We start from the raw sequence: 17367 nt of genomic DNA on the forward strand, positions 1-17367 counted from the left end.
TAACACAAAATAACGCTTCAAAGTAGATGCATATTGCGCGAAAATAGCTTTGGCACATCAACAATTTGCTGAACAAAACTGTACTTAGATTTCGCCGTAAATAAGGAACATAAGGAAGATAATCAGTTTCTCAAACACTGGTATGATGGACAGTCTTCGATATTGCACTTTCCCTAATTGCGGCTAAATCCCAACACAATTTTTTCAACAAGTACTTTATATATTGTCAAAGCTATTTTCACAGTATATTTCTCTATTTTATACGATATTTAAGCTGACACAACGAAAATTATCCAAGTCGATATCTGAAGTCAGGAAGGAGAAAGTAAATATGGCATCGCGTGGCTGAAGAGATGACAATATTTACACTCACCAAAACAACACTCAAGGAAATTAGCACTCAGGCTCCTACGGCTCACCCTCAGTTGAAGAAAATCCTATGGCGTTAACCTGTATTCTCGAAGGTGAAGGAAGCTCCCTAGCACCTTTGCCTTAGCGATTTATATTTGGATACGGCTGGTTAACATCAATTTGCAGGTTACTTATGCTGAAAATAGTGGTACCGGAATGGTTTAAATGACACAGAAGGGGATAGTAAGGAGTAAGAAACAAAATAAATCGCCTAGGAAGACGTGTTAGGGAGCTTTCTTAACCGACGGGAATACGGGTCCAAGAGTTTTCCCGACCACGAGAGAGTAAATGGTCTATCTATCTAACTATCTATCTATATATCCATCTATCTATAGCCAGACCCCTCAATCCCTTAAGGGGTGGCCATAAACAAATCGCTTCCATGTCGCCCTGTCCCCTGCCATTTCGCTGCCCTTATCCCAACTTACATTCCCGTTTCATATGTCATATAAACACTTGTAGTTACTTGTAGAGAAGTTATATATATTAGACTTGTGGACGAGCGGTTGTTATACTTGAGTAGCTTTGTAAGTAGATAATCTTCTTTCCCATTTGTCATTCAATGACAAGGAGAGGTAAAGAATAGTATGGAACTATTTTTATTTCTCTTGGAAATATTAACAAGTCTCTCACACAGAGCGAAGTATAAAGTAGAGTCCCGGGAGCTATCTCCCTGTCTCGCTCTCTCTCTGTCTCTCTCTCAAGTTGCTAAGCCCTTCTCCCTACGACCTGCCTGTTCTATGGCTAGCTTCCGTCTGAGCTCTCTTTCCTAAATTTTGGTGAAACAGGAGTCGTATCACGTGTGTTCCCTGTGGTTGGAAAGTTCTAGAAGCCTGTGTGTGAGTATGTGTGTATGTGTGTGTATGGTCAACAAGGCTTTGTTCACCTGGTGAATTGCTGACAACTAACTGCATCATCTCCTTACTGGCTACTTCGTAATCTGTCGTCAGCTTTTCCTCAGTGTAACTTGCAAGATCATTTCCCATTCCCAGGCTCGCATAGAGCTGTCTATCTATCTATTTATCTATCTATTTATCTATTTGTCTATTATGATTTGTAATTATAATATGGAGTCCTAACATATATACCTCACTCCATCCCACCCTCTCATCCTCGGTCTCACCCTCCCTCTCCCCCACTCCTCCTCACTCACACACACTCTCCTAGTTAGTTACTCACTCCCCATTCTCTCCCCATGGCTAAACCACCTCAATGTATTTCTCCAACCAGCAGCAGGAATTAAAACAGGCCAAGACGCGACCGTGAGAGAGAGTTAACTACATTCCCAGATAAACAAGTGTCCAAGGCAGTTTATTCTACTTAGGAGCAGTTTTGTTTCCGCAAATTTTTAGCTTAACTTTGGTTGTGAAGTTTATGGTTAACGTATGAGTGTGTGTGTGTGTGTGTGTGTGTGTGTGTGTGTGTGTGTGTGTGTGTGTGTGTGTGTGTGTGTGTGTAATTATGTAACTTTTCGTTCCGTTTATAAAAGCTCCAACAATTTCACATGAGTAGGTCTTGGTCATCTAATGACGGCTCTCCACGTTGCTCGATCTCTAGCAACCTCTCTATCCAGTTCCTTATCTAAGAGGTCACGCTGTATGACCTCGTTCCAGGTCTCTTTCGATCTGCCTCTCGTAAGTCTACTCTCAATGTTCACACCTGTCGCCCTCCGCACCCTGTTGTCATCCTCCATCCTCGTCACACGTCCAAACCACCTCAATCCACCCCTTCTCACAACACTAATGCGTTCAAGTTCCATCCTTCTTGTCATGTCTTCATTCGTAGTCCTAACTCCAAGACAAGCACAAGAAAGGTCATATACATACATACATATATATATATATATATATATATATATATATATATATATATATATACATACATACATATATATATATATATATATATATATATATATATATATACGGCTCCAGGTGGTTATGTCCTATCTATCTACAGCCAGATGTTTTAATCCTAGATGGAATGGCCACAAATGAATCACTTCCATGTCATACTTTCCTTTGCTATCAGGCTGCCTTCCCTCCAACTCAAACCATCCTTAATAATTACTGCTTTATTCCCAAACCTCTTCAATACGGCGATGTCTTATTTATCTTATTTATGCTTTCTCCAGGCGATCCAGTTCACTAAAGATGAAATTATCCGACCCTGAAGGCTTAGATTTAGCCATCATCAGCTCCTTCACCACCAGGCTGCTCTCGCAAGCTGAATGAAATGGTCTTGTATCAGCAACCATAAAACTAAGACGTCACCCTGATCGTACTGAAGGAGTTAACAAGCTTGTCTTGTGTCTACAATAATAATAATAATAACAATAATAATAATAATTATAATAATAATAATAATAATAATAAAACGATAACAGCTGTCAGAGACAGTTACCGATCTCCACCTATGTGAATATATCTGACATGCACACCATACGTCTTGTAATAACCCAAAAAACGCTGGTCAAACTGTCAGCAAAAACTATACAGACCTGGTCCGGGACCAGACAAAACTTCTAGGGCAAAAAAGTGCCTCATTCTTGTTTTGCTTTTTCCTGTATGAAAGACCAGTTGAAAAATGGGGTGTCCAAAGTATCATATTGTCACGCATGAATGGCCTTCACATATTTTCCATTCAAATGTTTGGAAAGCAATGTTGTCACGGGATTTCCTTCCATGTTCATATATCCGTAACAGTTTTGGAATAAACTGAGGTTGAATATTCATGATTTTTGGACATTTTTGGAACTGTGACCTTGAAAAGTAGGTCAAGGTCACTGAAACTGGGTCAGTGTAATAGGGTCATGGTGTTGTACGTGTTCAATAAGTATGATGAAAATCGGAGACGGAAAGTGACGGAATAAGAATAATAATAGTAATACAAATACAAATACTAATACTAATACTACTAATAATAAAACAGTGACGGATACAAATACCTATACAACAAAAATTAATTTAAGAAAACTCTCTCGTACACTGAATAGACTAAAAACATTATTAGGGAGACTGTAGCCATTTCAGAGGATACAATAATTTAAGCACTAAATACAGGGTTCAGTTGTGTTTAAAAGTTATGCGATTTTCCGTATTTGATGAAACTGTGGGTAAATTTTAATGAACAGAGTACCTACCGAGTTTCAATTAACTGTTTATTAAATACGAAAATTCTGACACTATTCTGAGACCTCAAGATTAGCGGATCGCCCTTGCATTGATAACAGCTGGAGAGTATAAGATGCAGACATGTTAATATTTCTCTCTCTCTCTCTCTCTCTCTCTCTCTCTCTCTCTCTCTCTGAACAACGTGAAAATAAGTCTGTGATTACGCTAAGTGGGTGAGCGTGAGCCGGGTCGTTATGGTAATTAATGTGCCCCCATGATGCTCTCCCTCCCCGCTGCCTCAACACCAGGCAACCTTCTGTCATCTTGCATGTAATTACCCTCTTGCAAGGTCATCTGCTGGCCTGAGGCATAATTCTCTCTCTCTCTCTCTCTCTCTCTCTCTCTCTCTCTCTCTCTCTCTCTCTCTCCCTGGTGCGTGTGTGAAATTGTTATTCATACCTATTTGCCTCTATCTGTGTATCTGTCAGTTTGTAGATATGCCTGCCTAATGTATAAACCTCTTCATTTATCCCTCTGAAATATCTGTGTGTATGTGTAGGTGTTTATTCTATACGCCTATCTATCCATACGTCTGAGATACTACCAGCACCCACTTACAATGTCTGCCTTGGCCTGGGTTTCAGTATTACCCCTAACGCATAACTGACCCTCAAATGTGCCAGTCAGGTTAGCGAGGGTAAGGGGAGATGCAATACGTCTAAGGGTGTCAGTTGCAAACGTATGGTCGTGAGCCTAATACAGTGGAACCCGGCATACTAAACTTAGCCTAGCTCACGAATTCGCATCTCACGGCACCTTTAACTCGCTACCCCATTCACATGCATCATGACTAACTTTTCGAATCTCGCAGGTGCCTATCAGGGGAAGCCGTGTTGCTGGGGGACCAAACCTGTGTGGATGAGCACTCGAACAAATCAGATAACATTACGTTTCTTCAAAGAAAACCTGTATTCAGAGCTCCTACTTTGCCAGTCTAGGATTTCCCCAGATAGATGTGAAAATTTCCTTGATTGGTCACAATTTCCCTAAAACTATACAACACTGCCTTTATGTACACTGACACTTTTTAATTACTATCCCTGTTACTACTTATGCTAAAGTGCATTAAATAGTATATGAAAAAAGTTTTTATGAGACCAACTAGGAATACTGAAATACATATAAGTTTGCTCAAAAATATAAGTTTTCATTTTCAATAGCTCATCATAGTATTTATGACCGTAATTCTCTATCAGTATTGTATATAAAATTATATGCTGTGTATATGCTTCTGATGAGCAGCTGGCAAGAATCATTCAGTAGGTCTACTGTACTGTTCTGAGGAAACTCCCCATCTTAAATGGGTTTGCAAAAGAGTGTGTCTTTCAATGACTGTTATAATACATCAAAATAAAATAGCGTAACTCTCATTCATCCACAAAGGTACAGAAAACCGATACTTACTCATCTTAGAAAAAAAAAGTAAAACTGTAGACGGTAACTTACACTGGAGTGGAATCTTGAATACGTACTTATAATAAGTTTGTTATTCTGTTAATGAAGATGATTTCTCAGGGATAAAAAAAAATTACAAATAGGAAAAAAATGGTACATATCTTCAATCAAAATCATATATATATATATATATATATATATATATATATATATATATATATATATATATATATATATATATATATATATTGTAAAGATACATATACAGGATATACAGTATATAGAAAAAAATTATATGCCTATTTTCGACACTGGAGTAGGCATTTGTCTTAATTGAAAAAGAAGTCAGTGATATATAAGCACCTTATAATTACACATTAATTAATTATAAGGTGCTTATATATCACTGACTTCTTTTTCAATTAAGACAAATGCCTACTCCAGTGTCCAAAATAGGCATATAATTTTTTTTCTATATATATCCTGTATATGTATCTTTACAATATATATATATATATATATATATATATATATATATATATATATATATATATATATATATATAACGGCCATACCACGTTGAGTACACCGCTTCCCGTCCGATCAGCGAAGTTAAGCAACGTTAGGTCTGGTTAGTACTTGGATGGGTGACCGCCTGGGAACACCAGATGCTGTTGGCATAACGTTCTCCCTGCGTGTCAAGTGGGGTTGGTGGAGGATTAGTGCCCCTCCCTGTAAAACAATTAACTCTAAGCCCTTGACCACCCCGTTTGGGATACATGGCGTCTGGCAATGAATGAATGAATAATTACACATTACTTAGAATTCCACTAAAATACTTGGTATTATGCTTTGGTTAAAAAAAAAAAATGTGGCCTTTTTTCCACTAAACATCATCCATCACAGAACAGGTTTAAAAGTAGATTAATCCTTTGGCAGTGCTTCTGACCCTGGACGATTTTACTGAGCAGAGATTAAGGTACAGGCACTAAAATGGTTTGACTACTGTACTCGATCACCCCTTTTGATGGCAGTGGTGCCATCGATTCCAGAAATTGGACTTTTTTTCTAATACTAATCCAAGATTTCCTTAGATTTCCCTAGATTTTTTCATTTCCCCAGATTTGTCACTAAAATCATTAAAATTTCCCCGTCTAGTGAAATTTCCCCCCAGAGTGGGAGCGCTGCCCCTATTGTTCGTTCTTGGGGTAACATACTATACATTAATTATATTTAATATACTTTAAAAAAGGTAAAACAAACTTGCCGCTTTTAATCAGACATATTGCATTTATAAGGGTGATGCTGAAAATGCAAGACATTAGTGTGTGGAAATAATTACCACAGTGGTGTAGTAGGCTTTCGATCGAGTCTGGCACAAATCTTTAATTTCCAAACTGCCCTCCTACGGTTTCTATTCCTCTATCTGTACCTTCATCGCTAGCTTCCTTTCTGGTCGTTCTATAGCTGCTGTCGTAGACGGCCATCGTTCTTCTCCTAGGTCTATCAACAGTGGTGTTCCTCAGGGCTCTGTCCTATCACCAACTCTCTTCCTTTTATTCATCAATGATCTTCTAAGCTGTACATCTAACCCTATCCACTCATACGCTGATGACTCCACCCTTCACCTTTCCATTCGGTTCCCGCAACGCCCATCTCAACAGTTACTTCAAGAAACAAGGGATGAGGCTATGGCACACCTAATGTCTGACTTGGCTCATATCTCTGACTGGGGTAAAAATAATATGGTTGTCTTTAATGCTTCTAAGACTCAGTTCTTACACCTATCAACCCGACAAAATCTTCCACAGGTATACCCACTAATGTTTAATAATATTACAGTATTAATCCTGCATCATCCTTGAACATGCTTGGGGTTTCATTTACTCGGGACTTATCTTGAAAGATCATATTACATCTCTTGTAAAATCTGCTTCCAAGAGATTGGGTGTGCCACAAAGCCGACTCGCTCTTTCTTTACCCCCTGCACAATTGTTGACTCTATACAGGGGTTTTATCCGCCCCTGTGTGGAGTACAACTCTCATAGGCTCCCACATATAGCTCTTCTTAATAGGGTGGAGTCAAAGGCTTTTCGTCTCATTAACCCCTCCTCTTACTGACTCCCTTCAACCTCTGTCTCTTCGCCGCACTGTTGCATCTTTATCTCTTTTCTATCGCTACTATAATGGTCACTGCTCCTCTGAACTGTCTGCTTTCATTCCTCCATCCTCTCCACATGGCAGCAAACCATCCTCAGTGTGTTCCTCCAACTCTCTAATGCTTCCGTTATCCCATCTTTCACATGCAACAGGTCATCTCTGGAACTGTCTCCTCTTATATTTCCTCATTCGTCAGCCTGTCTCTCCACGTGACTCCACAACGCAGTGTGTCCAGGCATCTTCAAAATAACTCATTTCCACTGCTCTCACTCTTGACTTGTGTCCTTCTCAACAACTGTTACTGCGGGCTCAGCTTCACTTCTTCCTCGCATAAAAAAAAAAAAAAAAAAAAAAAGGCACCTGTTGGTATCACAATACTGTCATGTAGTAACTTTACTATTATTTATTTAGTTAAATAAAACAGCACATTAGCAGTTTCTTATCACTGCTTTCAAGGAACCAGTATTTACTACTTTCCTTGAAAAGTCAGCTGTCTCATGGCCCCAGCTTTTCTACTACACTATTAACCATTGCCTTAAATATCACCTGTCGTACGAAATTGCATCCCGCGGGAAACTTTTGTGTCTCTAGTAATCGTGACATGAGAGAGTTCAGCGTAGCCTCTGTAAGTTTTTAGCACGTCTTTCTTACCAGTATTTCTCTCTATGTGGGACCATGATAGTCTCCTGCATGTTATTTAGGCAACCTATGCTGATATTAAAGACATAAACAACAAGCAAGAATGCTGATATCTTCAGTACAGTAAAGAATTTTTTTTTACTACATTCTTGCTGTCTCCAGATGATTTATATTCACTTACCGATTTATTTTAACTGCAGGGATATTGGTGTGGGAAATTTATCCCTCCACTACCAAGGCACTTTCCTTAGTGTGAGTTTTCATTTAGGTCCAACCAAGGATGAAGTACAAGGCGTCACAGTATCGTACACAGGGAGTAAGATGCAACAGGAAGAATATATCGGTAAGGAAGACGCCATGAACACTTCCACAGCTCACTACAATACCGGTACGGCCCTCAGAGCAGTGGCGTGGGGAGGGGTGGTGTAGTGTTGGATGGGATGGGGTGGAATGAAGTGGGTGGGGTAGGGGAGGGGCGGGGTGGGGTGGTGTGGGGTGTGGGGTTAGTGTTGGTTGGGGTGGGGGGACGTGCGTGTGTGCAGATTGTGGGGGGGATGGAGGGGTCAGGTCAGGGTAATAAATCACGGGGATAATTTCTGCCTTGAGGCCCCACCATCTTTAAAGCCGCCTCTCCTCTGCCGGGGGACTCATGCCGAGGGTGTGGATTTTTTACACCGGCGCGCGCAGTACAGCCAGCGAGCTATTGTTTTGCTCGGCGCGCAGGCCCATGAGTATAAATAGCTTTGATCTGATTTAGGCCAAACTTGGTGGAAGGGTTGACACATTGCTTTTTGGAAGAACAGGTCAAGGTCACATAGCAAGGTGAAAATGTTTGTCATCTGATTTAAACCAAACTAGGTGGCAGTGCTTAGCAGTTAGCTATAATTTATAAGAGTCATGTGCGCTCTCAGCTTGAATATTGCTCACCCTTGTGGAATGGTTGTGGAGAGATTGCATTAAGACAACTAGACAAAATTCAGAATAAAGCTGTTAGAATCATTAACAACCCTGCCATTACATATAAACTACCTCCCCTGCAAGTAAGAAGGAATGTTGCCTCCCTTGCATTATTTTACAGATTTTTTTTGGCAAATGCTCAGACGAAGTTGCGTCCATGGTGCCAGCTCTCCATGCCTTCCCTCGTGCTACACGGGCATCTGGTAGCGCTCATGACTGGGATGTCACTCAGCCATATTGCAGAACTTCTGCCAATCAGAATTCTTTCATTCTCCAAACTGCATCTCTCTGGAACTCGTTTCCCTAGTGTTGTTTTCCTCCAAACTTCAACCCACAGCTGTTCAAGTCTAACTGTTACAGATATTTTATGAACAGAGGACACCAGTAATCTGGTGTATGGATTTTTTTTTTCCTTCCTCCGTTCTGTTATTCATATAAAAAAAAAAATGAAAAAGTGGTTCGATTCTGAGGACAGCAGGTAAGAGGTCAAGGCCACAGAAATATCAGCTCAGACAAGACTGCTCCAATTTCGTATAAAATTGGTAGATGGGGTGAGGGTCAGGCAATGCTTAAATATTTCGATTTTGAGAACTATCGCTTGAACGTCCTGGTGCAAAGCCAAATATTCAGCCCGTAGACCAATTGTAGGGCACGGGGTCTGAGTGTCCATTTTTGTTTGGTTTTATATTTACCCTCACCAGTATCACAAAAGTTCGTCCATATTAACAGGACAGAGATTTTCATCATTCACTTATTTTTCTGTAGCTCAGTGGCAGATAATGACAATGTTACGGCTCCACATCCTTTCCATAGCACTTCTATCCTTACAGCTTAGTGGCCCAATAATACTACGGCTCTACATCCTTCCCATGGCACTTCTTCGTGACAAGCATCATTCTCTTGTAATTATCTTGTTCCAGCTCATTTGCAGAACAAGACAAAACTCCGGCTCTACATTTATCGCCAAGCTTAACACTGAATACAGAGATGGTAATTTTAGGCCAAGTCAAGCCGGCGAAAATAATAAAATAACAAAATAAGCTTATGTTAATCCATCCAGTCCAATGTCGTGCTTTTGTGTATATGCTTTAGTATATTCTCAAGCGTATAGAGGTGATTATGATTAGATGGATGTGTAGTGCGGCCTTGAATGACAGGCGGGGGGGAGGGGGTTAGGAGGGCCAATGAAGAGTTGAGAGAATGGATGGGACTTAAATGTAGTAGTGATGTGATGAGAAGGGGTTGACTGAGATGGTTTGGACATGTGGAGAGGATGGAGGATAGCAACTGGGTACGGAAGGTGATAGGTGTGAACGACGGAAGGTGATAGGTGTGAACGCTGAGGGTTGAGTTGAAGAGGCAGACCGAAAAAGACTTGGGATGAGGTAATAATGCGTGACCTCAGGGATAAGGTACTGAATTGAGATGCTGCTAGAGATCGAACAGCGTGGATAGCCGCCAGTAGGTAATTAAGACCGATGCATACAACCATAATGGAGCAATTATAAACGAACACATGGACGATTTTTGCTCTACAGACGATTTTGTTCAGCTTGGTAGGGACTTGTTGAAAGGGAGGGGTTAGGTACATCCCTCATTAACTCCCTCACAGACAGAGGCTTTCCTTGAACTGAATAACACCGCTTCAAGACAGCAAGCATATGAAGAAAAGCACGTCATCGAATTGAAGGGATTTATGCAGCACGTTAAATCACTATGGAGACTTCAGCCACCCACCCCTCCCAGGCACCTTACCCATTGATTTATATTTAACACCTGTATTTATTGGACACATTATTTATTTGTCTTTACCTCCTGAATCCCATGAAGCAATTTAGGGTTTAGTCTTTCTACCACCAGACGATTTAATTCCCCTTCAGACAGAACTGTAGTAGTGAAGGTGTAGTGAAGGGTGTAGTGTGTAGTGAAGGGTGTAGTGTGTAGTGAAGGGTGTAGTGAAGGGTGTAGTGTGTAGTGAAGGGTGTAGTGTGAAGTGAAGGTGTAGTGAAGGGTGTAGTATGTAGTGAAGGGTGCAGTATGTAGTGAAGGTTGTAGTGTGTAGTGAAGGGTGTAGTGTGTAGTGAAGAGTGTAGTGTGTAGTGAAGGGTGTAGTGCGTAGTGAAGAGTGTACTGTGTAGTGAAGGGTGTAGTGTGTAGTGAAGGGTGTAGTGTAATGTGCAGTGAACGGTGTAGTGTAGTGTGTAGTGAAAGGTGTAGTAAAGGGTGTAGCGTAGGGTGTAGTGTAGTGTGTAGTGAAGGGTGTAGTGTAGTGTGTAGTGAAGGGTGTAGTGTGTAGTGAAGGGTGTAGTGAAGGGTGTAGTGTAGGGTGTAGTGAAGGGTGTAGTGAAGGGTGTAGTGTAGGGTGTAGTGAAGGGTGTAGTGAAGGGTGTAGTGTGTAGTGAAGGGTGTAGTGTAGTGTGTAGTGAAGGGTGTAGTGTAGTGTGTAGTGAAGGGTGTAGTGTGTAGTGAAAGGTGTAGAGTGTAGTGAAAGGTGTAGTGAAAGGTGTAGTGAAGGGTGTAATGAAGGGTGTAGTGAAGAGTGTAGTGAAGGGTGTAGTGAAGGGTGTAATGAAGGGTATATGAAGGGTGTAGTGAAGGGTGTAGTGAAGGGTGTAGTGAAAGGTGCAGTGAAGGGTGTAATGAAGGGTATATGAAGGGTGTAGTGAAGGGTGTAATGAAGGGTATATGAAGGGTGTAGTGAAGGGTGTAGTGAAGGGTGTAATGAAGGGTATATGAAGGGTGTAGTGAAGGGTGTAGTGAAGGGTGTAGTGAAGGGTATATGAAGGGTGTAGTGAAGGTTGTAGTGAAGGGTGTAGTGAAAGGTGCAGTGAAGGGTGTAGGGAAGGCCATATCTAAATCATCCAGGTCCCAAATCCTCTCCAAAGCTGATTAAAATCGTCTGTTGGTCGTAAAAATAGTTAAAAAAAAGAAAAAAGAAAAGGCACAAGTAGTGAAGGGGTTAACGTCTAGGTGGTCTGCTGGGGGAAGTCTCGAAGCTCCGAACACAGCGATTCAACCCGCGAGGCTTCGAATCCCCCAGGCAGAAGGGAAGTTAATCTAAGCTCGTTTAATTACGTCACTGAAATGATGTGTTTTGTGTTTTAATTTCGCCACCAACAGACGACTCATTTCAACTCGGAATGGCGTCTAGCAGTGAAAAGATTGTTGAAGTCTACATCTTACACCTTCAATCCAAAACACAATCCCCAAGCTGAAAATTATGCTTAAAATCGAAAGGTAATCCCTAAAAAGCAATGGAAAAGTAATCCTTAAACAGAAGAAAAACAGCTTAAATTATAGAAGCAGTCCCTAAGCTGAAAGGAAAATATCTAGCAGGAGAAAAAAAAAAGAAAAAAGAAATACGTTATCGGACTGAAGGGGTTATTCTGAGTTAAATATTCCTGTAATTAAGATAACGGCGTACGAGCCAGTTGACCCCTTAAGTACGATGACATTTTACCTTGATCCTTGCTACCGTCAGACGATTCTATTCAGTGCAGGGGAAATGAAACGTAAAATAATGAAGATATAAACAGTCTTCACTAAATCAGGTTTGCTTAGTCTGTACCAGGTTCGGTTGGAATAGACTTGTTATTTTACGTTAGGCTATGATAGGTTAGGTTAGGTTGGGACAGATTAGGTTGTTAGGGTAGGCCTCACGTCACCCTGTCCTCTGCCATCAGACGGACCTCTCTCCACCCCATACCACTCTCATCTGTATACTTCTCCACTCCTTTCTCCCTTACTTTCGATTTTCCTCCCCTTCTCTCTCCCTCCAAGTCATTCACTTACTCTCTTAGTCTTTCAATTTCCATTTCCTTCACATGGCCAAACCACCTCAAGACACTTTCCAAGACAACCACATCAAGAAAACAAAGCTCCTGAAAGTCCTCATTTATCTGTCTCTCTACATCACTCCACCCACTCCACTCAGGTAACTCACTCCCATTCATCACTCATGACCTATGTCCTTCCAGTCAGTTCCAGGCTTCACTTCCATACGTACGTGTGGGGATCACGATACTGTCCTGTTGTGATTTCCTTACCTCCCTCACCTCCATGTTCCTTCTCACCAACCTGAATGTACCGTACCCGTCACCCGCCATCTCTGCTGTAGCCTTTCTTATTTTTCATCGTCTAACCCCCCATCCTTGCTCATTACACTACCAACATTCTTGAAGACACACACGTTCTTTATTTCTTAATCATTTAGTCTTTTTCTTCATTCACTTTTACATTTCGTCTCATACACACATTTCCAGACTCACTCATCGTCTTGCACTTCCCACCCGTCTTCACTTAATAGAACAGTACCATCAGCAAGTAGCAAAAAGTCTGTTTGCATCCCTCCACCACTACGGCGGGCGCGTACGTCCCGTCTAGCAACAAACTCTCATCGCTTTTCCATCCAACTCTCTAATGCAAGAATTAACTGTTACTCCCAGTCTTTCATGCATGCTACAGGAACTGTCTTCCTCTATCTGCATTTCCTACTGTCTGTGACCTCCAGTCTTTCAAACGCGGTGTGTCCAGGCATCTCGAAATGAAAGGATCTTGAATTTGGCTCTCTGTTATCTTGTTTTTGTTTTTTCCTTGGAGGGAAAAATCTTACTGGCTTCTGGCCTTTAGTGCCTTCTTCCATGCATTAAAAAAACAACACCCTACTCTCTCTTAACATGGACACTTCGATATCCACCGCCATACCTTGATGAGAAAGTGGAGTAATGAAGGTAGGGAGAAGTGTGAAAGTGAGAGGGATGAAGGTGGAAGAATACTAGCCAATGGAGGGGAACAGATGAAGAGAACATTTAGAAAGACTAAAATGGATTAAGAGCAGAGAAGCTGTAACGATGATTAGTTTTGGTGGTGTGCAGAGAAGGGATGTAGTGCCAGGAACGTAACACTGGCAGAAGTGAAGAATGTTGTGATGTGGCTGGAAATGAGGTAACAGGAGGTGTTGATTTGGTGTATGCAAAGATAATTAAATGTAGTCAGATATTTAAGAAAGCCTGGATGAGTGAAAGTGTACCAGTGGAGTGAAATAAGGCAGTAACTGTACCACTGCACGAAAATAACGGAGATTGATGGGTGTGAAAATTGTTGTGTAAGTCTGCCGAGTGCAGTAGGAAAGGTATATGGAAGAAATATCAAAGAGAAGTTATGGAGTACATCAGAAGGCCTGGTGAGAAACGGGAAGGGTGGCTTTAAGAGTGGAAGGGGATATGTGGATCAAATATCTGCAACGAGGCAGATAGTGGAGAAGGCTAGAGAAAAGGACTTGAGCTACTTATGGCTTTTGTTTATTTGGGAAAATGTATATGACAAAGTAAACCCATCCCATCCTTAGGTGTGGAAAGGTGTTGGGATGACAACAGTGGCTACATCCATCTATCTGTCTATCTATCTATCTAGCTATTTCTCTATTTACCTATTCTGACCAACAACAGATGGAAATCTTTCCTCAATCCAAATTTATGTAAAGAAAATCACTCAGTTAATCTTACGCACACACTACCGCCCTTGCACTCTCAAACACACTGTACCCTTCACAGCGTTCAACAATGTTCATCTACATATTATCTCTAACAGTCAACTACATTCCTTGCCGTCTACTCTGTCATATGCGTTTTCCAGATCCACGAGGGCAGTATAACACCAAATTTGCTTGGTTAATTAACGTTGGGTTCTGGTGGGGAGGGTTAACTCGATGGACTAGGTATAACAAACTATGCAGGTCATCTTAAGTCTTCACCTCAGCACAACTCCGAGCCAGCAAACTCCCAGCAACATAGTTCAAGCGATCATTTTGGCGAGTTGAGGAGGCACAACAGTAATGAACGCGGCGGTGATAAGCTGATTACCCAATTACGGCATTAATTAACATGATAATGAAAGGCATTATTATCCTCCGCCGCCCTACACACACACACACACACACACACACACACACACACACACTCTGTCATCCAGTACATCATTGTCAAGTAAAAATAGTGTTTGGTGATGTACTCAGAACCAGACCAGCAGACCAGGGAAAATAATAGTTTGTGAAAAAGATGATAGTGGTGTAAATGTGAATGAGTCGCTGATTTTTTTTTTTCCGATAAAATTTGACCTAAAATCTTGATTAAAGCTGCTAGGATCATCATCATCATCACCACCACCATCATCCACTGACAGTCCACGGTGCGATGAAAGGCTTTCCCAGTTTCCGCTCTAATCTACTAGCTGTTAGCCTGTTGTCCAGTCCCATGAGGATGTGAATTGCCTCTCCCTCTCCTCTCACCTGTCCCTTCTCCCCTCTCCCTCTCCTCCTTCCTCTCCCTTCTCCCCTCTCCCTCTTCTCCCTCTCTCTCTCCCTCTCCCTGTCTTTGCTTTGCTATTCAGTTAACCAGTTTATCCACTTGTTACCTATTCTACGAGAGGCGGATCGGCCCACGTTCATACCTATTCTTTTTCTACGGTATGGGAATGAAATGATCTTCAATTCTTATAACCAGGAGGCCAACCTATCCATTCCACTCTAACACCAGACGATTTTATTTGCCTGTAGGAATCGTGTATAAGTATGAGGGTTAAGCTCGGCAGGTTAGGTTAGGTTAGGGTAGGGTAGGGTAGGGAAGGTTAGGTTAGGTTGGGGTAGAGAAGATTGGGGTAGGGAAAGTTAGGGTAGGGTAGGGAAGGTCAGGTAGTGGTTTTAATTTCAATACTCTTTTCTTCCTGAACTGATTATTATACTTGCTTTTCAGTTTCTTACCTATCATTGCCTTCCCCTGCCCCTCTTAAAACCCTGCCCTCTTGTGGGGTCGCGCTTGACAAAGGCGAAAGGCAATAACAGCAGGCAATCCAGGTAGATGAGAAAAAAAAAATATGATCCAAACAACAGAAAAACAAAAAACAGCAAATATTTACCGAAAGTAACAACATGGATGCAATAGTACCCGCTCTGCTCATAAGTACTACTACTACTACTACTACTATTACCACTACTACTACTACTACTACTACCACTACTACTACTACTACTACTACTACTACCACTACTACTACTACTACTACTACTACTACCAGTGAAGTGCGCTTTGTTAGAGCGTGAGGAGCGAGCGAGCGCCATGTTATCACAATCTCCCTCCGATATAAAATTGTAGGCGGAATCTCCGATATTTAATTGCTAGAGTTGTTGCCAAAACAGTGTTACGACGGAAAATCCATTTTTTTAAAAATTTGATTTCGTTATTGAGCGTTCACCAATTACAGCCTAACACTCCCTTGGAAAACTGTAGATTCCAAGGCGTTGCTACCCCTTTATGGGTCAGTTTTTAGTTGATAAAATGTTTTGAAGTAATGTATCACATGCAGGAAGAGTTTCAGCCCTGCCTCACACAGGAGTATAGTCATTAGCTTCTGTTTAGCCTGACCGTCAGGTCGGGCTGCTCATTACCAAACTTAACAGAGTAAACATAGCTCACTGGCTTCGCTTGCTTGTAATTACTACTGCACTACTATTACAACAACAATAATAACAACAACAACAACTACTACTACTACTACTACTACTACTGTTGCTATTACTACTGCTACTACTACTACTACTACTACTACTAATACTAGATCTATTTCTTCTACTGTTACTACTACTACAATTGCTGTTACTATTACCACTACTACGATTACTACTACTACTACTACTGCTGCTGCTGCTACTACTACTTCTACTTCTGCTACTGTCACTACTACTACAATTGTTGTTACTATTACCACTACTACAATTACTACTACTGCTACCACCACTACTACCATCACCACTATATTACTACTACTACTAATACTAATACTAAATCTTTTATTAAAAAAAAGAATTAACACAGGGCTGATAACCTGCAATATTTGTCATAAAAACGAGGAAAGAGAAATCCCAATCAAGATTCGTTCGCTTTGAGATGTCTGGCCACATGAGTTTAAAGACGGAATCATAGGTAGTGTGAGAGAAAGCATAAGACAGACAGTTCCAGAGGTAATCAGTTGCATATATTGTTAAAGACAGTACCAGATAACCCATGCAGCAATGAGATGGACAAAAAGGGGGCTAGTGTGTGAAGTTAGGCGGGTGCTGAGTGGCCGCTGTAATGGGGAAGGAATACAAGCAGAATGTTCAGAGGTGGAAGAGGCAGTGACAGGAGGAGAGCTGATGGGACGAAAAACCTTTGACTCCACACTGTTTAGAAATAATACTTGTGGCGAGGTGCCACACACATGAAATCTTCACCACTCATAGGCAGATATGATTCCCATATAAAGTCAACAACTGTGTGGGGTTGACAGATGCACGGCAGTCAGTTCAACAAACCTAACCTCTACCAAGCCATCCATACAAGAGAGGTAATATGACGTTTCCAAGACCAAATCGCTAGAAAAAAAAAAAAAAACATCAAGAAGTAGTAGTCAGTGTGCAACCCCCAGGCCAGTCAATCGGTCTAAAGGCTCTTCCACAGGATCAGTGGGCACTTGTTGCTCTGAAGTATGGTAATGACAAAATTTCGAGACATAAAATGTTGATTTAATGAACTGATTCACCTTCCGCACTTCTGACCTACTGTTTCTAGTGTGATTCATCGCCATGCCTCGAAACTGA

General features: G+C 41.2%; 1 non-coding gene across 1 annotated transcript; it reads left to right on the plus strand.

Annotated features, from left to right (window-relative positions):
- The first annotated feature begins 5540 nt into the window (after positions 1 to 5540).
- On the plus strand, positions 5541 to 5659 carry LOC145398868 (5S ribosomal RNA). Its single transcript, XR_013897201.1, has one exon. It is a non-coding gene; the product is annotated as a 5S ribosomal RNA (ribosomal RNA).
- Positions 5660 to 17367: the final 11708 nt, after the last annotated feature.

The sequence above is a fragment of the Coenobita brevimanus genome, chromosome 46 (genome assembly GCF_032717465.1).
Source record: "Coenobita brevimanus isolate Jiangsu-jjx chromosome 46, ASM3271746v2, whole genome shotgun sequence".
Lineage (NCBI taxonomy): Eukaryota > Metazoa > Arthropoda > Malacostraca > Decapoda > Coenobitidae > Coenobita > Coenobita brevimanus.